This window comes from Pteropus medius, unplaced genomic scaffold, assembly GCF_902729225.1.
Source record: "Pteropus medius unplaced genomic scaffold, Ma_sr-lr_union100, whole genome shotgun sequence".
Lineage (NCBI taxonomy): Eukaryota > Metazoa > Chordata > Mammalia > Chiroptera > Pteropodidae > Pteropus > Pteropus medius.
Window position 1 is genome coordinate 26,237,764 of NW_024349802.1, and position 27,786 is coordinate 26,265,549.

The 27,786-nt window shown below is 32.5% G+C and overlaps 1 long non-coding RNA gene across 1 annotated transcript; it reads left to right on the forward strand.

Moving 5' to 3' along the window:
• LOC120581171 (uncharacterized) lies at positions 1 to 27,786 on the forward strand. Its single transcript, XR_005647169.1, has 3 exons — positions 1 to 293; positions 25,907 to 26,005; positions 27,214 to 27,786. It is a non-coding gene; the product is annotated as an uncharacterized LOC120581171 (long non-coding RNA).

A 27,786-nucleotide genomic window follows, 5' to 3' on the forward strand; every position in this document is an offset into this window, starting at 1 on the left:
TATATTTTTAAACATGAATCAAAAGAAATCTTACAGCATAAAATTACATAAATGCTTTCCAGTTGCCACAGGATTCTGAAGTTGGCAATAAATTTGTCACCAGAATGTAAATCTTCTTCACAGAAATGTGTGCATTTTTATCATACATGATTGCTATGGCTAACATTTACTCCACTGAGAACTTCAACTCCACTACACTCTCCTCAACAGAGCCGCTTTGTACCCAGGCTGGCTCACCTTATGGTCCCAGGGTGGACACAGAAGCTCTAGGACTCTCAACCAGACTCAGCAAGGTGAGTTGTTGCTTACTTATGAGCAGGATTACCTTAGCATCATAAAATGGCTGCAGTTGGGTCACATTCCCATTTCTAACCCAAATACTAGTAAGGGGATGTTTGCTTGAAAACTCAGGATCCACCTCTTTTAGCTGGAAATGAGTTCAGCATCCCCAAAAGTCTTAGTTCACAGAGAAGCAAAACTAACATCACCTTGGGGCTCGTTAGAAATGCAGGTTCTCCCCAAACCTGCTGAACTGGAAGCTGAATTTTTAGCTAGATTCTCAGGTGATTCATATGCACTCTGAAGCACTGCCCTAAAGGTCAATGGAAAGCAGATACTCAAATACAATATGAACAGTTTGGGTGGTAGGAAACAGTCACTGGCCAGGTCTGCACTGTGCTGCCATACCATTCATTTACAATAACAATGTTTCTAATTGCAGATGCATTTTGCAATGGATGAAATATTTCTGTTCCCCTAAAATTTATGTGTTAAATCTTAACCATCAATATAATAGTATTAGGAGGTGAGGCATTTGAGAGGTACTTAGGATATGAGAGTAGAGGCTTTGTGAATAGAATTAGTGCCCTTCTAAAAAGGACCCAGAGAGCTCTCTTGCCCTCTTCCTGCCAGATGAGGATACAGCGAAGAGATTGCCATCCACAAATCTGGAAGAGGGCCTCATCAAGAACCCAACCATGCTCTCATCCTGATCTTGGACTTCCAGCCTCTAGAACTATAAGAAATAAATTTCTATTGTTTATAAACCACCAGTCTATGCTACTTTGTGACAGCAGCCTAAACTAAGAGAAATTTCTAAGTGTAATGGACTTGATAAACTCTCCAACCTTTTAGGACCAAGGGCATTACTGATTTTTCCTTAATATTTGTGCATTTTTATTCTATATGGCTATGAATGAGGGTCAAAGGTGTATTAGATAGCATCATAAATGAACTGAAAGATAATTGTATTTTTAAGAAATGCTTGAAAAAATACATTCTGCATCTCCTGTTCAGATCCTTTAACAATAATCATGAGAGAGGGAAATCCTCTGCTAAATACAAACTCTCTTTTTGCTACTAACATTGACAGAGGTTTTAACAATGATTATTTTATTTTCTTCCTTTGATTAGTTTGAACTTTAATGTAGAGGGTATGAGTTTCAGTCTACACATTTACAAAATAGTTTTATTTTGCTAAAACTAAGCTTAATTTCTATGTTGAACATTTAACTCACTGGATGGTAGGTGTGGTAAACTGAACAACAGCCATGCAAAGATTTCTCAGTCCTAATCCCTAGAAGTTGTCGACGTGTTGCTTTATATGGCAAAAAGGGACTTTGTAAATGTGATTAAATTAAGGACCTTGGGATGGGGAGGTAAGCCTGGATTATCCAGGTAGGTCTGATGTAATCACAAGTGTCTTTGTAAGACAGAAGGCACTGCGAAGAGGAAAGCAGAGAGAGAAGATGCTACATAGCTCTGATGATAGAGAAAAGAACTTCGAGCCAAGGAATGTAGGTGGTCACTAGAAGCTGGAAATGTCAAGGAAACAGCTTCTCCTCTAGAGCCTCCAAAGGAACACAGCCCTGCAGACTCATTTTAAACTTCTGACTTCCAGAATTGTAAGATAATAAATTTATTATGTGTAGGTTTTAGTTACTAAATGTGTGGTAATTTGTTTCAGCAGCAATAGAAACTTACAAAGTACTTTAAATTCAGTCTTACTGAGGATCCTCACTGTCTATAGGCATCTCTTAGGATCCTAGGGATCTGTCACAGTGCTCAGATGCAGGGAGAGAGGTCCACTTGGTCTTCAGTCATCCATCCACACATGGGTGTTGACGTGCAGCCATTCCTATCTGTGTAGCCCCTTCAGCTTCATGGATCTCTCTGCCCTCCCACCTCAGAGCACAGACTCTGGAAGAATCTATATGGATAACTACTCTACTACTTCTAGGGCAGCTTCATAATTTTGTACAAAAAGTAGAGAAAAATGTTATTAAATGTCCTAAATATAAAGCTTTTCCCTTTTTTCTGTTGTATCTCTCTCACCTTGTCACAGTATATTTTATTTGCTATTTAATGCTAGTCTAAATAAAGAAAAAGTAAAATATTAAATAATTACTATGAATTTCACTGTTCATCTTTATGTTGTGCAATGGCAGTTTTAAGTGCAAGTAGAGGAGCATCTAACACATATGTACAATCCTTAAATTATACATTTCATCACTTGTAGCTAGTACATACCTATGTATTTTGTTTTTGCAAGAACAGCAGAAACTCTGCACAAAACTAATTCAACTGTTTTTAGTTCACTTCTTGATATGTGTACATTTCACCAGTACACTTTACCTTCTGGCTGGTGATGAGTAAGGAAGGACCAAAATAAAAAGGAGCAGTGGGTTGCCTCGTCACTCCTTTTCCTTCGTCGTTATCATTTTCAGCATAGGTGGATGACTAATAAGGGGAAGTACACAGTAAGAAGGATATATCAAATCCCTTGGTTGAGGTAACTCCTGTTTCTTAGGGTGCAATTGACTTCTTTCTGCATTTGAAGCACCTTCTGGTTCTGATGGGAAGCATAGACTCAGGGCCATCAGTGCCCCCAATTACTCAGTCACAGACATAATACACTTTGAGTCCACTGGAATTCTAAACTCAGGCAGGATTGGAAAATGGTCCTGTGCTCATGCACATGCTCTGTTTTTCCATTAGACTTCACTTACAAAACACAAGTTCAAAGATAAAATCATTTTCAAGAAGGCAGCAGCGAATCATTAAACCAAGCACATGGCCCTTCTGAGAGGCTGCTTCCTCTCTAGACTCTCACTTCCTCCCAATGTCTCTGTCCCGGATGTTGGGCTCAAGGACCTTCTACTTCAATACTTCCTGTCTCTACTTTCCCAAGCCCAAAGGAATCTTTATCTAGTATGGGAAATTGAAACAAATTAAAGTTTTATAGTCTTAAACATTTTGTTTCCAGTTGCAAAGTCACTAGCCAGGCTGCACTTCTTAGGACTAGAAAGGCTGCATTAAGTCCTCTGCAACTCTTTAAGAAGACTCTGGAAGTCTCTCTAAGAAATTTTGCTCTCTGAGGCTAACGCATATTGTAAGAGTAAGCTGGTTTTATGGGAGAGTTAATGAGGCACTGAAAATTATGTTACTTATTCCTAACATAATAAAATATGACTGACACAACATAAATTCCATTTCTCTTCCAACACACATTCTTATAAAAACTCAATAAAATAGCTTTTATTGAGAACAGATTTTGATATTTCTTTTAACTTCTTCAATAAATTGCCAGATTTCATGGACACTGTTAATTATATGCTTAAATGCAAATGCATTTAAAATATTTTATTATTGCTGTCTAAGTAATTACTTAGAGGCAATGTAAAAACCACATGTAATTGCATAGACTGAAGATATTTTTATTTTAAAGTTTTCAGCCTTGAGAAAGAAAACTGGCATAAACTCTTAGAGAAACATTTTTCACTTCAAAACTTTAACAGAATACCTATATAGATTTTAAAAAATTTTCCCTTCGTGAATGCATGTGTTTAGGTGGATAAAGAGACTTTTAGAACCATTTACAATCATTCATTTATACAGTCATGGTTCATAGGTGAAGGGGGAAAAAAAAAACCTTGGCAAAGTAAAGTCCAATTTAATTGTCTTTCTCTCCTTTATTGTCTCATCGAAGTCAAATTCTCAAAGCCTGACTCTTCCAAGGAATAGCAAATTACTTTGCATTTACATCACTACCTTTTTCTTTATCAAAATCTCATCTGGGAGCATATAAAATCAGTAAGAAAAAGGACACACAATATTTAGATGACAGGAATAAAGACAATTGACAAAAATTTGTAAATTTATAAAGGCTGTTACATTAGGCCACTCCAGAGGGCACCATATACACTGCACTCCACATTAAGCGACACAACGACTGTCGTTCACTGCCTTGTTCTTAACGTTTTTTATTATGTTCGCATTTGGTACAGAGGTTAGGAACATGGCAACTGCTTAGTTTTAAATCTTCCCACTTCTCTTGGAAACCAAATAGAACACCAGAGAGAACAAAAATAAGCCATGAAGTACATCTTTGGTGAAAGTAGGAGACAGAGAAAACTCCACAAACTCCAAATTATGTGTAAATGTGGCCAAAAGAAACTGAGACCAAGTCCTGTGCAGGAAGCTGCCAGATGTAGTGGGGAAGAATAGAGAGGCCTTTTGATATCAAATGTTTGTTAGAAATCAACAAATATCCCGTTCTGAGTAAGAAATATTTGAACAAAAAATTAAATATACCAGGGCGTACTTGCTGAAAAAGGAGAAGAAAGTCATGAAACTTCTGAGTGAAACCCAGAAAAGGAAAATTTCAAAAAGTATCTACTTTAGAAAAAGAAAAAGGGATGTCTTAGAAGACAGGGGCTATGTCTCTCAGTAGTAGCAGCTAGTGAAGAGATAGGGAGTTCAGGGTTAGTAATAGAAGGACATTGAAAACCATGTAGATTCTAGAGCCAGAAGAAGCTAGGCAACACAGAGACCCCTATTATCAAGAAACAGTCCATATGGTAGCAACAAAGCAGAAAAACCTTGGAAATTCACATCTCCCCACTGCTTATCCCCAACTCTCCACATGTAGAGATAGTCCTGCAAAATAGATAGTCCAGGGCAATACAAGTCATTCAAATTTGGTAACAACAAAAAGAATGAACAAAGTAATTGTGGAATATTCCACTTTCAGCTATGACATGTAAAGAGCTCAGAAATCATTACTCTGTCTTTATAATAAGAAAAAGCTGAATAAACTAAAAATCAATGACTTATCTTAGATCTTGCAGAACTAATGTCGCAGGGCAAGTCACTACCTTGAAATCTGGAGAGACAGGTGAATCAGGAGATTCAGAGCCAAGATCTTCTTACCAGGAGCAAAAGCTGCTAGAAACATGAACTGGTAGAAACACATAAATTGTAATTTTGATGAATTGCTAGAGGCTGAGTGTGAATTAGCTTGAGAAAGAGAAATTCTTGGATGCCTCAGTCTTAGGGGAAACCCTACCCTTTTGTAAGTTTTATCTCTAGGAACTCCATTAAGTTCTCACAGAGAAGGGCCAAAAAAGGAGCTCATTGTGACTCTGGGAAAAGGAAGGCAGAAGAATAACCACTGTGAAATATACCCAAATTGTTCTCCGTAACAAAAGCCTAGTCTCCAGGGCAGGGGCGGTGGCATATATTACCAGAGTTTTATCTCACCTGATGCAAAGTGCATTCTCCAACACCACCTCTTCTAGCCTAACTATATCAACTAAATGGGGGATGGGGTGAGGATGGGGAAACATAACAGTTGAGAAGGTCATGGTCAATGAACACAGGCTCACTAATAGAATGATATTTAATTGATTATAAAAATTATTTTAAAAATTTTATAAAATATTATAAAATGATTCCCTTCAATCATATCTTACTACTACACCAATTAGACATCAGTATAATAATGAATTATAACTAAAAGAGCTGCAAGATGCAGCTTGAGATTTCTTAAGGAAACCCAAAGATTACAGGAAGACAAAAAACAAGAACACTAGAAGACTGTTAAGTCTCTGGTATATATAGCTACAGCAAATATGAAATGTTATTCTGCTCCTAGTCAGGTTAATGTAAAACCCCACACTAAAAGTCAACTTACCCAGTTCCCACTAACTGATATATTTTATGTCTGGCTTTCCACGAAAAAAAAAAAAAAAAAAATGTATATAAGGCAGACTGAAAGGCATGAGAAAGACAGTCTGAAGAGACAAAGCAAGCATCAGAACCAGACTCAAATATGACAGATTTTTGAATTATCAAAGAACCTACAATAAATGTAATCAATGTGTTAAGAACTCTAATGGAAAAGTAGATAACATTCAAGACCAGGTGGATAATGCAGTTAGAGAGATGAAGAAACTAAGAAAGAATCAAAAGGAAATGCTAGAAATAAAAGCTTCATAATATAAATAAAGAATGCAGATTGTCTTTGATGGAAACATCAGTAGATCGAATATGGCAAGAAAAAATTAGTGAGCTTGAAGATAAGTCAATAGAAACATCTCAAACTGAAATGAAAGGAGAAAAAAGAATAAAAAAATGAAAAGAAGGAAAGCCCAAAACATCCAAAAACTGGGGCAATTATCAATGTTATAATTGTAATTGGACTACCAGAAGGAGAATAGAGACAAGGACAAAAGAGATAATAAAGAAATAATAAATGAAAAATCTCCAAAATTAATGGTAGACACCAAATCACAGATCTGGGAAACAGAGAGTATCAGCAGGATCAATACCAAAATATCTATACCTACATATACTACGTTCAAATTAAAAAAAGAAAAAAAAGAAGAAGAAAGAGAAAAAAATCTTAAAAGAAGCCAAGTAAACAAGTAAATAAAATAATTGACCTGTAAAGGAAAAGCACAAGTAAAGCAAACTGCTTATCAGAAACCATGCAAGCAAGAAGAGAGTGAAGTGAAATATTTAGTGATGAAAGAAAAAAAACCCCACCAACCTAGAGTTCTATAACCAGCAAAATTATCCTTCAAAAGAGGAGAAAAACTTTCTCAGAGAAACAAAAACCAATACAATTTATTGCCAGAAGACTTGCTCTAAAAGAAATTTAAAATCAGTTCTTCAGAGAGAAGAAAAATAATATTGGTCAGACATTCAGCTCTCCATAGAAGAAGGAAAATCATTAGCAAAGGAATAAATAAAGGTAAAATGCAATCTTTATTTTTCTTATTCATAAGATAAATGGTTGTTCAAAGTGATAATTGTAACATATTGATGATAAAATATGAATAAATGAAACAAATAATAATAATTTAAGAGGAATGAGAGGGAGGAATTGGGAATACTTTGTTATAAGGTACCTCCCCCATCTAAGAAATGGTATAGTGTTATTTGAAAGTAGACTTAGATTAGTTGTAAATATATATTGTAATTTCTTGGAAAATCATTAAATTTTTTTTAAAAGTATAATTGATATGCTAGGAGAGTATAATATTAAGTCATACAAAATAATCAGTTCAAAGCAGAAAAGTGGTATGGAATAAAGAACAAGTGCAAAAAATAGAAAATAGTTACAAACATAGTAGACATTAATCCAATTATATCAATAATTACTTTAAATGTGAATGGTCTAAATACATCAATTAAAAGTCAGAGGTTGTGAGAATGGATAAGAAAATGAGACCTAATTATATGTCGTCTACAAGAAACTCACTTTTAATATAAAGACTCATATAGGTTTAAAGTAATGGGATAGAGAAAGATGTAACATGCTAACACTAATCAAAAGAAAGTTGGAGTAGCTATATTATTTTCAGACAATGCAGACTTTAGAATGAGAAAAGTTATTACAAATGAAGAGGAGCATTATATAATGTTAAAAGGGTTAATTCACCAAGAAGACATAATAAAAAGTCTAAAGAAGAAAAATAATATGATTATATCAACTGATGCTGAAAGACATTTACCAAAATCCAACACTCATTTATGATAAAAATTCCCATCAAACTTAGAATAGGGCAACTTTCCTGTAGATGATAAAGAACATCTATAAAATATCACACTTAATGGTGAGAAACTAGATGGTTTCCTCTTTTAACTGGATAAAAGAAAATGTCATCCTGTCTCATAACTTCTACTCACATCATACTAAAACTCCTAGCTAGCACAATAAGAAACTAAAAGAAAATAAAGATATACAGATTAGGAAGGATGTAATCAATTTGTTCTTGCTTGCAGATGACATGATTTTATATGTAGAAAATTCTCCCAGAAAACATTAACAACAACAACAACAACAAAAACCTCATGCAACTGAGTATAGCAAAGTCATAGGACAATATATAGAAAATAATTGTTTTCTTATATACCAGCAGTGAACAATTGGAATTTGATATTAAGAAAATACTACTTAAATAGTACCAAAATAAGAAATATTTAGGTGTAAATCTAACAAAATATGTGTAGTATCTATATGTTGAAAACTATAAAACTCTGATGAAAAAAGTAAAAGATCTAAATAGACAGATAGCTCACGATCATGGTTAGGAGACTCGATATTGTTAAAATGTCAATTATTCCTAATGATCTATAGATTTAATGCAATCTAACCAAAATCCCAACAAGATATTTTATAGATATTGACAAACTAATATAAAGTTTATATGAAGATGCAAAAGACCTAGAATAGCCAAGATAGTTCTGAAGAACAAAATTTGAAAATTCTCACTACCTAATTTAAATACTTACTTTAAATACTTACTATGAAGTAATCAAGTCAGTAATATGTTAGTGTAAGAGTGGACACATACATCAAAGGAACAAAATCTAAAGTCCAGAAATAGACCCACAAAAATATAGTCAATTGATATTTTATAAAGGAGGAAAAGCAATTAAATGGAGGAAAAACATAGACTTTTCAACAAACAAGGATGTCTATATGCAAAAAAAGAAAGAACTTAAGATTCAGATCTTAAAATTTTCATAACGATTAATTCAAAATGAATTGTACACCTAATGTGAAATGCAAAACTTTAAAACACCTACAGGAAAATGTAGGAGAAAATTCAGGTAACCTTGGGTTTGCTGAATTTTTTAGACAAAATACCAAAAGCATGATCCAAGAAAGAAAAAAAAATTGAACTCTAAAACTCAATAATAAGAAAGTGAACAACTCACTTCCAATTATATGACATTTTGCAAAGGGCAAAACTATAGCAATAGTAGAAATATCAGTGGTTGCCAGCAGTTCAGGAAGAAGGGGTAAGGATTAAATAAGTGAAGTATATGGAATTTTTCAAGGAAGTGAAAAGATTCTGTGTGATACTATAATGGTGGCTACATAACACTATGCATTTGTCAAAATCTATAGAAGTCTACATCACGAAGAATGAACTTTAATGTATGTCAATTTGAAAAATTTTATTTCGGATAGAATGCATAAGGTGAGAATAACCTAACTGTATTAAAAATATATAAGGCAATTTTATTAAAGGGAGTGGGGTGGGGGGAGTCCCTGACCTGAGTAACTTTGGAAATGAAGGAGTCTGTAAAATTAAAGGCAATGAAATGATACATAACCATTTTACTCTAGTTAATAAAATCTTTTATCTGGAATTAAACACTGGAATTAAACAATTAAATAAATGATGGTGGATCCACTGTTGGATCTGTTTACCACTGTTCAAGTGGGAGACTTCAGATAAGCAAGAGGCTACGTCTAGACTGGTCTATGATATAATAGACTGAGGTTGGAATCATCAGAATAAATTCATGTTTAGTTCAATATAGACACAACAGTTACATATAGAAACATTTATAGATATGTGTCCATATCCAGGTTAGGATCATACATATATTTCTTTGTTTTGTCATCTGACTGGGACTAGAAGCATCAACTCTCCAGTAATAACAAGCACACGTAGTGCCAAGATCTTGATTTCCAATATTGGTCTCCAATAAAAAGAACCATAACTCCTTGGAGAAATGGTGGGCTCTTAAATGTGGGACAATGTGGGACAGAAAATGAAAATAACGAGCCCGGAGTATCTTGTAATGCCAGAAAGTAATGAGGTGTAAATACATAAATAACATAACAATAGAGATATGCCAAAGGGACACAGGAGTTACTGAAAGAACTTCCAATGGCCAAAAGTGGAACAATTTGAGCAACTAAATAAATTAAGTAGTACTGGATTAAAACTTGAAGTATAAAATAAATAATCATGAGTCAATACTGATATAAGTAAAAAGGAGAGGAGAGACAAATTTCCCATGCAGAAAAATTCTAAATAATTTATGTAGCTACTTTGCCCTCAAGGAGGTAAACATAACTCTTCATTCCTTAAGGTGATCTGCACATAACTTCTTTCTAAAGAGTACAGTATGGAAAAGGAGGGAAAAGCATAACTTTGCAGTAGAGAAACCTGACAAACACTATCTTAGTCAGGTGATCATGGTCAGCACCAACAATGACAAGTGAAAGGATGTACTCTTGATGTAATCTGATGGAAATGAAATTTTACCCTTTTGACCTTCCTCTCTAAAACTCATAAACCAGTCTAATTGTGAGAAAAATACCAGACAAATCCTAACTGAGGAGCATTCCACGAAATATCTGACTACATACTCCTCAAAACCATTAAGGTCAACAAAAACAAAACAAAACAAAAAAGTCTGAGAAGTTTTCACAGTCTAGAGGAGCCCAAGGAGAATGACAACTAAATGGAATATGCTATTCTGGATGAGATCCTGGAACAGAAAAAGGGCATTAGATAAAAATAAGGAAATCTGAATAATGTATGGACTTTAGGTAGAATAGTGTATCAATATTGGTTCATTAATTGTGACAAATGTACCAAACCAATGTACGATGTTAATAATAGGGGAAATTGGGGTGTGAATATACAGAAACTCTATTCATTAATTTCACTACTTTTCTGCAAATCTAAAACTGTTCTGAAAAAGTAAAGTTTATTTTTTTAAGAAAAGGCAAGAATCAGAATAGTAAAAAGATAAACATATCCTTATCAATGAGCTAATATAAACCAAAGTGAAAAAAGCAGTAAATTTCCCTACAAATGAAAATGATACCATTATTTCAACATGAAATTTTTTTAAAAAATTGACAACATAAGTTTAGCTATATAAACCATGAAGCAGATAGAGGAGTCAGGGAAAATGGGGTCAGACGACAGGAAAAGGTGAAACGGTTAACTGGTAAAACTCAGGAAAAATATAGAAGGAAGAGATTAAATCATTTCTGAATAAATGTAAGGATCATAAAAGAAAATAGATACCATTGAAAACACAGAACACAGAGGATAGAAATGAAACAAGCAAATAAATTGACACAAAAGTAATGAAGGAGACTTTTAAAAAGAAAAAGATAGCTATAGAAGACACAAAACATAAGCGGAATTTCTGAAAACGAATATTAAAACAATAGAATAGAACAAATATGAAAAAATATAATTCAATAAAACTCCCCTGATATTTAAAGCAAGACTTAAATTTTATATATTAAAAGGAATACCATAATACAAGTAAAATTAACCCAGGACAGTCAATATTAAGACATATACTATTAAAATTATTAAAATTTAAAAATAAACAAAGAATCCTTTGGATAGCAAGATGAGATCAATTCTAAAAAGGGGAGAAAGCTAAGCATCAGACCTTTCCACTGCAACATTTAATACCTGAGCACAGTGGTCCAACAACTAAAATACACCAATAAAAAGAATGTGCAGGCCAAACATTTTCACATTAAGCCAAATTGTCCTTTAAAGACTGGAAGTGAAGACTTTTGAACATGAAAATTAGAGTGGGCAGGGGAAGGTGTGTGGGAGGGATAAGTGTGTGGTGTAGGGAAGGATCAGCCATTTTTTAAATAATTACTGGCAAATGCCTAACTAAAATTTTATCAGAATTATTAAATCACAGATTTGCAAATAACCAAGAGAAATGATAAACAGTTTCAGAAAACCCTGTAGCTTCTGCTGTCCAGAAGTAATAAAACATGATTTACTGCTCTGAACCCTGCCAAGGATTACTCAAGAGGCATAAAGACATGTTGACTTAGAAGTTTGACAAAAAATAAATTGACAGCAGCATTTCTAAATTTGAAAAGGTCATAGACAGACTTGATAAGTGACTCATCTATTTTGTTAATGGCTTACTTATCTGTAAGAAAAATATGTAACGTAAAACTGAGCAGTGATAACAATGCTTTAGTTTTTCTAATAATCTAAGTATGAGTCTTAATCTTTCAGCAATGCTGCTGAAGTACAACAATATCAGAAGTGTTTGTGACAGCACTTTGGCAAGATAAAGGAAATTTAGTTTAAATGTCATTAAGTTCAACTTTGTTTGCTAGTCCAAATCTTTAGGTTTACACTATCAAAATTGGTTTTCTTCTTGCTTAGTGATTTAAAGTTGGAATCATCCCCAAGAAGATGAGAATGTATAACCTTTGAGTAAAAAGATACTTTCCTGGCTGTATATCACAATCTTATCTGGGAAATTTGTCAGTTAACAATCATAAAAAGTGGCAATTAATTTAGGTATATTTTTTAAAGCGGGGAACTTCTTTGTCTGCAATTTTTTCCTTTTTGCCTTTCACATCAATTTATAGGATTATTTTTAGTCATAAAGCATTAAAGGACGAGATGTACACATATCTTCATCTTAGTGCTGTAACTTTACAGGGAGAGAAGGGGTCTTATATGGACCCTTTTGAGAATCTGTTGTGAACTATGAGCCCACTCCACAAAAACGTTTCCTCTTTGCATATGCTTTGCATATAATTTCAAGAGAGTCAAGGACCCTGAATCCCAAATATAAATAAAGTCCTCAGAATAAAGACTTCAGGTTAAGGGTTCTTGATCTAATCCTTCATTAAAACAGAACTGAGAAATGAGGGGTTTTTTGTTTTTGTTTTTTGTTTATTTGTGGTTGTGAGTAGACATTTATTGTAGGATCAAGATGCAAAAGATTAATTCAAAGATGGGAAACATTAGAATTTCAGCATATATCAAAAAATTATATCTTAGAAATGAAGCTTTTAATAATGGATTTTTTTTTTACCTCATCTCAGACACATATTTAAGGAAGCCATATTCTTGAAAAATAATTTCTTAAAGTAAACCAAATTACATAAATTTTCATATGTTTTTTCTTCTTGTTATTTTCTGGTGAGCATCTTCTGTGGAAATTCTCCTCAATTTGAAAACTGGCACCATATAACTGGGCTACATATATACTCCCACTTCTAGGTTTATAAAGAGCCTTAATTCCTATAACTTCTCTTTTAATCTTTGTTTTTCTAAATGGTATAACATATGTGAATGAACTTGATAAATTGTATTTATCATTTGTAGACACTAACAATTTTAGTAATCATATTTTCTGAATTTGGAGAATAAAACATTCTGCATTGTCTTTAAATTTAAACATGATAACCTCTCTGTGGCTACACCTTTCTGGTAAAATAATATATGTAACTTGGTCAAATTAGCACTGTACTAAATGAGAGTCTAACAACTCAGACTTTTATAAAAAGTGTTTAGGACAATGTTTAATTTCTGCCAGAAGTATAAAGAAAAAAACTTATTCTTGTGTGCAAACCACATACATAAGATGACTTTATGCTTTGTAATGCCTGAGTGAAATAATAATAGATATTTTTAAACTTATTATTTAACCTCAGCGACTAATGTTTAATCTGTACTTTATCCATTTTAATCAAAAAGAACAAAGGAATTATCTATAATGAGAGATGGGACAAAGAAGAAGAAAATTTTATTATATCAGATTTTATTTTTCTAGAAAGAAATAATATTATTTTAGAAAATATATTATTAAAGTATTATGCATTGTTAGTACTAGAGTTTTGTGTATACGTGATTTAACATAGATGTTTAAAAAGATTATAATGGCTATATTTTTAACCAATGAAAAATAAAATGTGCTAGTTAAAATGTTGAAGAATGTTTTCCCAGTCAATGAGTTACATAAGAAAGAGATTGATTTTGTAATTTTTCAACATTCATGTCTTTAAGTATGTGATGAGTCAAGATCACAGTAGGGATTCAATGAAATACTGCTGAGGTCCCAGTAAAGACTGCACTTGCACACATATATCACCTCAGTAAATTACCTCGATCACAATTAGATGGGTAGAAGAAATACCCATATGTCATGAAATTAAAATAAGAAAAGATTTATGTAAATCACATGAAAACATAACTAAACACAGACAAGTAGTCTTGTCAATTCCATCCTGAGGCAAAGACTAAAGAAGAGATTGGGAGGTTTGTCCAGTAGACACAGGGCATAATTACATAGTGGGGTTGGTTTTGGGCATAGAAGTGATTAAACTGGACCCCTGCACAGAGAAGCTCTGAATACCAGCCATATTTGTTGTTTCCCCCACATCTTTGTTGCAGCCAGTGTAAGTAAATTATGTATCCTCAAATATAGGTTTGTCTCGCCTATTCTATCTCATGTTATCCCTGAAAGAAATTGGATTGAGAAACTCAAGGCTGATTCTTGGGTTTCTGCAAAAACTGGATGGGGATTTTAGAAATGTCTTCTATTGGTCTCTCCCTGCCCCTTCACCATCTTTATGGGGCGTTGAGCTCAAGAGAGTGTGGGCGTAGATGAGAGGATGAACTGTCTATATTTACCTTGTTTTCTCAGTATTTATTTTTAGCAATTCTGTGTATTCAAAAAAGTATTTTTAAATGGATTAAGTGCATTTTTAAAGAAAAAAAGCTTTTATGAGAAGATTTTGAAAGTCAGTTTACACATTTAATATACACTGATGCCCTAGGCCAATCAGTATTAGTTTATAGGACATAAAATTTGCAAAGCCATTTTCACCAGAGATCTGCCAAAATATCTTGCATGGAAATTGATCTATTAGCTTTGCTCATAATGATAGAGACATGGAAGATTTGTAAACATTAGTTTTGAAATCCTTGGCCCTTTCTTTGAATAATGGGTAATATGATAGATTTGATATTCGTGTATTTTGAAGCCCCTAGTTTACATTTGTATCCAAGGTTATTTCTGTCATATGTAATGCCCTTGTGCACAATGATACAGATTTTAATGTTGTCTTTATAATACAAATTTTCAAAAATAGTATCTGATATTTATATTAGGTAAAGAAGATTCTGAGGCTAAAACCCCCATGGAACATAAGAATAATTGATGAATTGTATTCATTCATATTCAAAGAATTCTGAACTAACTTATGTGTTATCCTCCCTATGCCTAACTGCTACCAAGATCTTTATTTGAAAAGTGTATTGTTTCCTTCAAAAATTGTCTTAATCTCATTTAGTTGAATAAAAATTAATTTTTTTACATTTAAAAATGCATTTTTTTGTTTTCAGATATGACAGAATAGCTAGTATCAGACTAACCCTCCTGCTGAGAACATCTGTAAAAACTTGTGCAACATGCAAAAAACAAAGCAAAACAATGCAGTTATTTGAAGGCACTAGAGACAAGGCAACTCAGACAAGAGATTTTTTAAAATGTAAAATTAACAACATGATGTTTACAAGAGACACATTTAAAATAAAAGGTCCAAAAGACTACAAGTAAAAGCATGAAAAAGGTATAAAAATATTAACCATAGAAAAGCTAGAATAGAAATCTTAGTACTAGGCAAAATTTAATTCACATCAAAAACAATAGAATAAGGGATAAAGCAAAAACATTATGCACTGGTAAGAGACATAATAGAACTATAATTTTATCCACCATAAAATTTATACTCTCAAAACAATATAGCTTCAGAATATTTGCAGAAATTTAGCAAGAAATATGGTTATCAATAATTTTAGTTGAGGATTCTTGGAACTTGGAGCTCTAACAGGCAAAAAAGTAAGCAGATATATGAAAAATCAGATTCAATTAGAAAGTTCTAGGTATTAGATATATATGAAACCCTCAATCAAAAAAAGAAGAAGAGGAAAACAAATTCTTTTTGAGCTCAAGAGAAATATTTACAAAAATTCATTGCAGATTAGGTCACCAAGGTAACTTCAATAAATTCCACAGACTCACTATCATATTGACTATATTCTGTGGTCATAATGTAATAAAATTAGAATTAATAATAAAAGGCCAGATTTTTTGAATTCTTGTAATATAGAAACTAAATTATATATTGCTAAATAACCCTTGGACTAAAAAGGGAATAATGAAACACTTACAAATAAATGTCTATAAAACACTCATATCCAAATTTATTTGACACAGCTAAAGCAACACATAGAGAGATATTTATAGCTTTAAATATATTGACCTAGGAAATAAGAGAAGTTAAAGCCCGCAAGCTAAAAATTCTACTCAAGAAGTTAAAAAATAGCAGCAAAGGAAATCCAAAGACACATGACTGAAAGAAATAATAAAGATAAAGATAAAAAAACAATGAAATAAGAATAATTTTTAAAAATCAATAGATGATATTAACAAAATTAAAAGGTGGTTGCTTTAAAAGATTAATAAAACTATAGCAAAAGTGGTTAACAATATGAGAGCTAATGAAAATATAAAAAATAGAAATGAAAAAATGAGAAATAATCACAAATGAAATAGAAGTGTTTTAAATGGTAAAAGGAAATTTGTGAAAAATATGTGCTAATAAATATAAAATCTAGACAGATAAATTATTGAAAAAGCATAAAAAAACAAAATTGGAACAGGAAAAATATAAGCTTTTTCATTTATTCAATAAATGTGAGACTCAAAAAGTTCTGAACAAAATGCAAGCTAAATAAATCAAAAAGTATATTAAAAATACTTAATTGTGATAAAGTAGGATTTATCTTGGGAATAAGAGAATATTTCACCTTCAGAATAGCGATCAGTGTGATTCTCCACAGTAATGAAAAACTATGATTATCTCAGAAGATTTAGAAAAAACATTTGATAAAGTTTAACATCAATTTATGCTTGGTAAAAGCAAAACTCTCACCTACTTGTTAAGGTTTGTAAAATACAGTTAATGGAAACAGTTAATGGAAAATTTTCAGATACATTCTTTTTATGATGGAGAACTAGACAAGGATGCCCATTTTCATCACTATTGCTTAGGTCCCAACTAATGCTGTGAATAAAAACAATTGAGCTGTCATTGTTTGCAAATGATAGTAATGATACACCTAGAAATCCAATAGAATTTTTAAAACTACCAAAATAAAGATAGAATTTAGTAAAATCATTAGATCCCCTCAGAAAAATTTCTCTACCCTATACATAACCAAATGAAAATTATAAATAAAAATAAGAAACCAATTCCAACAAAAATAAAAATTCTAAAATATCTAGAAATAAAAATATATGAATACTCTAAAGAGAAAAATTTTTTAACTGATATGACAGAAATTTTTTAAAAAATTTCTATGGAGTTGAATAACTTCATCTTATAATGTCAATTTAAAATAATAAGTATCTGATGTAATCCATATAAAAATTTATTAAATGTTTTTAAAGAAGTCAATAAACTAAAATGTAAGTGAAAGAATAAAGGCACATAAGTAGCTAAGTTAGCTTTGAATGAGAAAGTAAACTTGTCCTACCACATAGTAAACTTGTCCTACCACATATAAGGTCAAAATTATAAAAACAGTATAATATTTATTCAAGAACAGAGAGAAGTTAGCCAATAAAACAAAATAAGGATTTCAGAAAAATAAACTTACATGTACAACAAAACTTTATTATTAAGATGAAATCACAAACAAATGTGAACAAAACCCAGTATAGTGAAGAAAAAAACTGACTCATCCATGGAGAAAAATAAAATGGGTAGTTGGCTACCACCTTATAAAGATAGACTCACAATATATTAAAAACCTAAGCATGAAAGTTAAAACTTTAAAGTTAATAGAAGATGATGTAGGTGAACAATTTTGTAACTTGAAGTGGAATTAAGGAAAAGAACTTCATGATTAAAACCCTAAAAATATGACTTACAAGAGCAAAAAAGAGACAGATTGGATTATATCAGAATTCAGAGCCTCTATTCAATGACTATGGACAAAGTTAACAGCCAATGGACAGATTGAAAACACTATCAAATGACCAATATCTGGAATACACAAAGAACTCCTATAAATCAAAAAGAAAGAGACAGCTAGAACATGGGCAATAGAAACTAATCAAAGAAACCTAAAAGGATAATTATCTCACTGTTGCTTATGGTGGCAAGAACTTGAAGGCAATCATCAAGGGATGGATAAAAAATATGTATACATAGTGTGGAATTTTAATATTCCAAAATATTTCAGAAGTTCTGAAGGCAACTGATGGCAGAAAAGACCAGAAGACATGGAGAGAAGTAAATTATAGTTTTCTATAAAAATTATTAGAGTGAAAATTGTGAAGAGAAGAAATATAAGACATATTATAGTATCTTCTATTTGATCATATTTAATAAATATATATGTGCCAAGTACTATGGATAAAATTATCTGTTGACTATTAGATTGGCGTCTGTCAAGGTTTTATGAAATAAGAAAAAAAATAAAGGGTTCTTAGTATTCTCTGCCATTAACCTGTTAGTTTTAACTTTAAAAGTTAATGTTTTTTAAATTTATTTTTTTACTATTTGCTTTCACTTTTCTTTCCCTTTCAAGTCAACTCACTGATTTCTCTGTATATGTACATGTATTTGCACATAACTTCAGAATAGTAAATAAAAACTTTATAAGAAATTTTAAATATTTAAGCTGAATTTTTAAATTATTAATATTAACTTGAACATTGATATTTAAACCATGTGTATACTATATAGATAGACAAATATATATATATACTTGTATATATATTATATTTTGAAAAGTTTAAAGATAAATTATTCATTCAAAAGCATAGGAAACATTAGCATTTAAGTGTTTAATATAAAGGCAGACATCACTGTGAATCCTGAAGCTCAAATATTTTCACCTTGTCTACACAAAGCAGAAAGGATTTTTAATTTTATATTATAAATATATGTTTTATATCCAAAATAATGTCTTCATGCACATCTTCTCAAGAATGTGTTTGTACTATTTGTGCCTCCAACTTCTTTGCAAAGGTGACACCTTTGGTTATTCAGGTCATACCCTGCACACAGATGCCACATCTAACTGAACACCATTTATATCATTACTATCTTTATTATTTTGAGAAGTTTTTTGTTATAATTAATTTTATATAATAATTTGAAAACTGACAGATGGCAATAAACTCTCATTTTCTAGATAAATAAATATGTTTGCCAGTTTTCTGGTTGATGGAAATAAAGTGCTTAACTCTAAAAGGGTTAAAAATTTTTTTTAATTTCATATTGAAAATTCACAAAGTAGGAACAAGTTTAACAATTAAAATACATTGTTGAAATCATAGAGACAGGAAGTAGAATGATGGTTGCCAGGCACTGGGTGAGGGGGCTTGGGGAGTTATTGTTTAATGGGTATAAAGGTTCAGTTTTGCAAGATGAAAAGAATTCCGGAGACGATGGTGGTGATGGCTGCACAACATTATGAATTCATTTAATACTACTGAACTGTACTTAACAATGACTTAGATGGTAAATTTTATGTTATGTATATTTATCACCATAAAAAAAGGAAAAAGAAAAAAACCTTGTTGTTCTAATATTTCAAGTAACCTGTGCCTCTAAATAAGGAGCTGCTATTCTTCAATGTTGCTCTTAGTGCCTGGACTAAATTTGCCATTTCAGATTGCTATTTATATATTCTGCCATTTATATATAGACCTGAATGGAGCTGTTGGGTACCGAAATAAAATTTACAAGTACTTTAATTATGTTGTTAAATATTATGCAACAACTGAATATGTTTACCTTTAATAATCTATAAATAAACATTATATAAACATAATTATGTGAATTTATTCTAGAAATTGTTTTTAATGGAAATTCCACTAGTATAAAAATTAATCACTGTTAAGATTAAGTGTGTTAAAGTGTGATAAGGATTCTAAGATAAAATATTCTTTCATGATATAAAAGAGAAATATTCAGATAGAAAATCAGACTCAGAAAACAAAAAATGACATGTCATTAAAAAGGAAAATAAAAAAATAATATTTGTATTTTTAAATAAGTTTAGGAGAGAATAGCTGAAAGGCAAGAAAGATATTTTAGAGTTAATTTCTATTAGGTAATTTCTAATATTTCTATTTTTAGAGCTAATAACATAGTAACATCACTAATGGAGCAGAATATGAATTTATTTTTAACTCTATCTTGATCATAATAGATGAATTTCAAAAAAAGTAGATAAGAAAAAAAAATTCTCCATCAAAATCAATATTTATTTGTTCCTAGAGCTACATGGCAGCATAGCTCAATTACAACAGCAGCCCCTCACTGACTACTACTCACTTCAAGCATGAAATTTTAATTTTCTAAAATATAGGATAGGTAAGTTTCAGAAACATATTAAACACATATTCTTACTTCTAAGAATTCTACATGTTAAACTCTTTGAGGATTAAGAAAGAGAGACTCAAGTATTAGCAGCAGAATTTATCACATATTCTTAGTAAAATAAAGAAATCCAAATATCCATCAAAAATATTGCTAATATTCAAAATTAAATTAAAAATATCTAGCTCTAATGCTACAGAACAAGAATGGTAAAAAATCATATGGGTATGTCACTGTTAAGCCTGATGCAATAGGTAAAAAAACTTGATTATTTTATGTTAGAATATTAATTCAGAATACCAACAATGAAACCAAAATATAATAATAGTTGAGTGTATAAAAAAAAAAACAAGTAAATAAAATTATAGAATATGCAGTGAGTGAAATCTTTTAGAATAAGGTAAAAAATTATAAATGTTTCTATCATTTTCAACACCTGTCTTAATGTAAAATAAATAAAATTACTGATAGAATTAAAAATCATTATGTGAACATTTTGTGATTTTTTACAGTAGCATAACATGACACATAAATATATACTAGTAAATAATTTCCATAACCAGATCTAGACAAAAATAATTTGTGGGTCCAGGGATACAACAATGCTACAAATGTTTGTGGAAAATCAAAGACTTATTACAAAAATTCTTAAAAAATATATATGTAGAACTTATAGGGAATTCTCTATTTCTTTTCTGCACATTTTAAAACTTAATAAATGAACAATTAAACAAAATATCTCAATTCCACTCACACTTTTTTATAGTTTCCAACAACTACACAATGAAGTTTGGGGCTTCAGTAAATTATTGGATATAATGAATGAAAATATTTATTTAAAACACATTTGCCAAACATAAATTTAAAATTGTTACCAATTACACAATTGCAAAGAGAAAATAATGCTGTCCTATCACTATAACTTTAACTAGAGACAGCAAGCAGCACTCTTTTACAAATTACTGATGTTATCTTAAAAGTATACACTATAGAATATGTACTTTAGAAAATGTCTCTATATTCTTTCTTTAAATTTATTTGCTCAAGATTAATTTGGTGTAATGGCAAAATATTACACACAAATGATGCGAGAAGAAGAATTCAGTGTACCTAATCATCTTAAATAAAGAGTAAAGATATTCAAACAAAAATAAAACTATCTTTATCAAAATAAATAAATTATTAACATTGTAGTGGGCCCAAGAGTATCCCATCTGCTGGGGTTGGTAGAGGAGGTAGCTGTCAGATGACTCTCAGCTGTCAACCCTCTTCCTGAATTGCCTTTGCTTAAGAGACCTACCTTGTCCTAGGACATACCTCCCTCCTGGGGCAGCCAACACTCCAAAATCTGACCAATATGGAGGTATAATGGCCAGTATCTCTCACCCCAGCTTCAAACAACTATGTAGAACCATCCCAGCTCCAAATCTTGCTGTCAGTTCAGGCTTTGTTGAGACCACATCATAGCCTACCTTTCCTCTTTCCCAAACCTGCTTCTTTCCCTCTCCTTTCCTGCCCTGCCTTTCCCTTCCCTTCCCTCTCTTCCAAAGGTATTAATCTCAAGTGTGCTCACCAATAAATGTTTGCATTCTAATCTGTATCTCAGAGTGTGCTTTCTAGGGAACCAAATATACCACATATGATAAACAAATTGTCACCCCCTGACGTTAATAACAATTTCTTCATTGTAAAAAAAAAAAAAAAAAAATTCACCTGCAGATCTGATTATTAACCCACATATGTTACAATATCATCTTTAAAGGAAAAGTTTAAGAAACTAAAAGAATGTTATGACCTTTTTCATTTTCCAGATGACCTGTGAAATTTGAAGAATTAAAGGGAGTGTGAGATATTTTAACTATGTAAAAACATACAATTTAAATTGATTAGCATACTAAGGAATGCATATTTATGAGACATTGAATGCATAAGAAATAAACAACCTTTAAGTTGTTTTTCCAAAATCTAATATGATGCCGTTTGAAGTACTATAGTATATTTAGAGCAAGAAGTTACATGACATATTTATAAATACTTTAAAGCTCTCGGGTTATATTTAACTTCATCAGTGGAAGATGTAGCTTCTCAAAATTAAAATGTATTAGGAATTATGCAAGTTCTACTATAACTTCACAAGAAAGTTAAAGTAACTGTTATATCTAGTGACTGTGACTTTAGCTATTAGAGAAAGTAAAGTTTGAAACTATCATAAGGAATTTTATTGCCACTAAAGCAAGATTTGTAACTTTTATAACAAATTGTTAAATCCTATGACTTTAAATGCCTAATCACTGTGACTAAAATTTTGCATTTTAAAATAAACTCATGTTTAATCATTCGATCTGTATAATCCATATATAGTAACATTGCTTAAGAGACCCAGCTATCACTAATAAATAATATATCCACCTTTTCTGCTACTTTTGGGCTAGTGGTAGTTTTGCTAGTTACTGTATTTGAGAATTGTTAAAGGGCTAACCAGAAATTCTATACTGAATGAACTATTTAAACTGGTTAAATCTATAAAAGATTTTTTTTAAAAAAAGTAATCCCCACAAATCATTACAACTCCAAGTCATCAGTTTTAGATCTGTATCAGACCTTGTTCTGATATAAGCAAGATAATGTCACAGAGGTTGAGACAAATTATTTGTAATGGATTGTTCTGATATGAATCATAGTAGTTTCAGATCTTCCATTCACATTTTTTCAGTACTGTGTTAGGTATCTAACAAATTACCTCAAAACATAGCTGCTTAAATCAACAAGCATTAATTACCACACAGTTTCTAAGGACTGGAATACAAGAAGCACCTTAGCTGGTGATTCTGACTCAGGGTCTCTTAGGAGGTTGCAGTCAAGCTGTCCACCTGGTCTGAGGTCTTCTCAAAGCTCAACTTAGGCTAGAGAACCCACTTCTCAACTCACTCACATAGCCATGGGCAAGCCTCGGTCCTTGCCACATGGGCCTCTCCACAGGGCCTCTCACGACACGGCAGCTGGCTTTGCACAGAGAAGAAAGTAACAATAAGAGAGCATCCCCTAGCAGTTGCAGTACTTTATAACTTAGTCTCAGAAGCAATATACCATCACTTCTGCTGTATTCTATTGGTCACACAAATCAACTTGGCTACATGTAGAAGAGCGCTAATAAGGTTGTGGACGTCAGAAGGCAAGATCAGTGTGGGCCATCTTGCAGGTTGGCACAAGCACCTTCCATTGGCTAAGAGTTGTATGAGGCACTAGAAGAAAAGCAGACATGAATCCTTCTTTCATGGGGCTTCCATTTTAAAAGTAAAACTGGCCTTAAACAAAGAGTTATGTTTCCACTATTATGAAACTTGTCGAAAAGAATGAGTTCATGTTCTAGAAAAGTATACCGAGGGAAACACTGAAAGCTTCACTGAGGAAGTGTCACTTCAACCTAGCCTTGTAGGATAAATACAGGTAGCTGGGTAGAGCAACTTTAAAGGCAATATGGGGGATTTAGTTTTGAGGAAAGATGGTATTGAAACAAGCTTTAGAAAGATGGTGTTGAAATTGAAAGTAGAAGAAAAGCACATGTGTTCCTCTTTAGAAAAATTGAAGATCGAAAACATGTTTTTCCACTAAGAATGGAAGTCAGTTTCTGAAATATCTTAATAGCTAGATTTTGAAAGCTGAGAGAATGTCTCAGCTACATCTCTAATTTGACTAACCTTGCTATTCTTAAGTTCTTGACACCCAAAGACAAGGTAAGCATTTTTCCAGTGACAATAAACCTGTTAATTTACTTTCTTGTTACATACATCAGAGCCTTTGATACAACTAGTTATTTAAAATGCTTATGAAACATTATTCAATTACTTGAGTCATAGAACAACAGCTATTGTGAGAATTAATAATGAGTTAAAAATTGTAACTATTGTAAGCCTTTCTAAAGGTATATTTTACTAAAAAGCTATAAAAACACAATCTGCAAATAAGTCATTATAAGAGCTATCCTACAGTTCTCTTCTTCCTGTAGTAAAATATTTTTAATAATGTGATTTGTAAAAACTTTACTTCCATAAAACTGAGACTTGATGCTGAGGGGGAAAAAAAAAAGATATGAAAAAAATCCTTCTCTAATTTACAAATCTTAGGTATTACTGTATTTGTTAAAATGGGTACCTAACCTGACTCTCCACTAACATGAATATATTGCTCTGTGTGTGTGTGTGTCTCACTGGGAGAGAGCAATAGTTTTCAAAGTCTGGCCCCAGACAACCAGCAGCTGTATCACCTGGAAATTTCTTAGAAATGCAAATTCTCAGGCTCACCCCAAGGCCACAGAATCAGAAACTTGAGAGGTTGCCCAGCAGCCTGGTTTTGAACAAGCAAGGTGATTCTAATGCACTGAAATTTGAGAACTAGTAGGATGCAGTGTCATTCATTATTGTCAAGTCTTTGTTATCACTTCTGTTGAGTGATCAGGGCTGGCAGGTTTCTGTTTTGCCATTGGGATTCAGCAATTCAACCAACTCTAACACAACAAGCTTCAGAGGCTGTACTCATCCACCCCTCAAAGTGGCAAAGGATGTATGTAAATCAAGGGCAGAGTTGTGTTGATAGCAAGGAATTATTTACAGATCTCCCCAGCCTTCCACAAATTTAGCATTAAATTTGGGGAAGATACCTTTCTAGCACACTGTGATTTAATCGATATTTTTAGCCTTGGAAAAGAAACCAGATGGAGCAAAAAAAAAAAAAAAGAATCATCTGAACTGGCAGCCAGGAGCTCTGGACACCTACAGTGTGAGTCTGACTCTATAATATGGGATGAACCTATGTGGCTTAACCTTTAAAGGCTTCGATTTCCTCAAATATAAAATGAAGGTTCGACCACTGTGTGATCTTCAGTTTTCCACAAATTATACCTTTAAAATTTTTTTCTCTTGCATTTAATTTAAATATTCTTTCAGAAATATATTATGAGTAGGGTGGCAAAACAGCCTTGTCTCCTAGGATTTTCTGGTTTTAGCACTGAAAGACTCCGATCTGGAGAACCCCTGAGACCTAAGCAAACTGGGATGGTTGGTCACCTAATGTACACCAGTTAGTCAAATGGCACCTAGTGGCTGAAGAAATTTAATTTGATTCTGAGTTTATACCAAATTTCTATCAATTTTCTAAGAGAGTTCAATTTTTAAGGGAGATTTTTTTCAAGGTTCTAGATGGAATTAAAATTAAGGACAGTCTAGCATTGATTCTTTTAGGATCAATATATAAATCTAAGTATAACAAAATCACATTTAGATTTGGTAGTGGCAAAGTGACTTTATACTGACTACTTTCACCAGCCATTCAAGAAAGTTAGTCCTCTTTTATCATGACAAGCAGATAGGATGACTTTTCCATTTTAGTTCTGAGAGTCCTGGGTCTCAGGATAATTGGTCATCCTATCAGCATGTTTGATCTTAAGTTTTACATTTAGAAGTTCTCTTCTTTTTAAAAGTCCAATTGGCCAATCAGATTCATTTGTCCTTTGGTTTAGTAGACTTTAGACTAGACAAGATGGAATCAAAATTTCAAACACTGTGACTTCTAAAGAGTGGTTTTATAATTATTTACCTTCCTCATAATCTTTGATTTCAGTTACAAATCAAAAAGTGATTCCAAAGGAGAAAGGAAGAAACAGACACCAACACTTTGACCTGCTTTGAAATATTCCAGCAGCCTGGTCCCATTTGTCAGGTATGTTTACTATCAGGTGAGAAGGGGGAGGAGACTACAGCTCTCAGAAGGGGAGATGATACTTGGAGCTGGCCCATTCTGGGTGGCCCGCTTAAAGCTTTTATTTCTTAATGGAGGCACTAATGGCCAGATGCCCCAAACATTGACCTCAACGAGAAAACTCTCAGTTCCCATATAATTATAGTCAAGTGTCCACTCACAGGTTTATCTTGGCAGGTGACAGCTATTTATTTCTACTTTGGGTAGTTTCTAAAAGTGATTATGTATATATTACTTCCCCATGTACTCTGACCATATAAATAACATCCTGTATTCAATTTCCAATTATTCACAATCTTCAGACTTCCACTCTCACCACCAGTCCTTTTAAATCAGCAGTAGAATCATTATATCGTTTTGTGAATAGCTGGAGGAGATCCTGTAATTTCTTCACAAACTACATTTCCTCCCAGCATTATACCAAGTACTAAGTATTTTTAGTGAAGTATGGCTTCAATTATGCTAATTTAATGAGTCATCTGATTTAAACTTGGCATGATAACTGATAACTGCCATGGTGGAAATAAAACAATTCAGAAGATGAGTTTTTATTCTAATTTTGTGGGTCGTTTGGCCAGTTGACATTGGCAAGTAAGTAATTTCATCTCCATGGGTTTCCACCTGGTAGAATTAATTTTTGCTTTTACGCTTGGATGTTTTAAGCAGAAATCAGTATATATGACAGCAACAGTATAAACATCAGGAAATTATCATACCTTAGAATGATTCAAAGCAATAAAACTTAAGATTATTTTAGAAATATAGAAGTCCTAATCCCTTAGAAATAAAGCAAAGTAATCTGGTAAGATTTGATGGGTTTTTCAAAATCTAGTTAATTGACTATGCTTCAAAATTATTCTTACAGTAATGAAATTATACTGTCAATTTGAACAAAAAATTTCTGTTTGGGGATCTCTTCTAGCTAGAAAAGAAAAATACCATTGCTGATGCCCATCCACTCCATGCCCATTTTTTTCTGGTTTATTCGTCCAAGGCAGTGGCTGTAATTTGGCCCACAGTGTTTCAAACTTTGCACCTTTAATTTCATAGAGACCATGGTATATGTGGGGGCATTTTACTCAATGAAAATCCTATTGGGTTTGCTAATGTCTCATTTTCACTACTGACATGTTTTTGGCTTTCAGTAAGGTAATATCTCTTTGTTTCAGGTTAAAGTTTCCACTTAAAGGCACAGCCAACCCTGTTTCCACCTGGTACAAAAGAGACTTTTCTAAGCACTAAGACTGAAAACAAGTACAGTCTACTATTCTCTTGCTGTGGAACTAAGCCCAGGCTTAATGTGAGGTTTTCTCACTGAATATGGTAAACTTGGGGCTGGACAGGGTTAAGAAGGGGTAAATAGTCAGGTATGGATGGCTGATTACCCCTCAAAAACCATGGCACCTCCAGGGATCTCCTGTACCAGGTAGATGATGTAACCTTGACTACCTGCTGTCCTGGTGTGTCTCCACACAAATATTGCAATTCATTCCAGGCAGAGGAAATGAGATTGGCCTAACTGGAATCACAGGATCACTACTGGAGTGGAGGACTGTGAAAGGCAGCTCTACAGGAATCACACGTAGAGGTGATTGTTTTTTCTCATTGATTCTAAATGGTCCTTTTTCTACTATTGATGTGTCTAAATACTGTGCCAGCTAATATGTTATTGATATGATAGGCAAGTCTTCCAACTTCATTACTTTTCTTTTAAATTATTTCTTAACTTTAGTTTTCTCCAA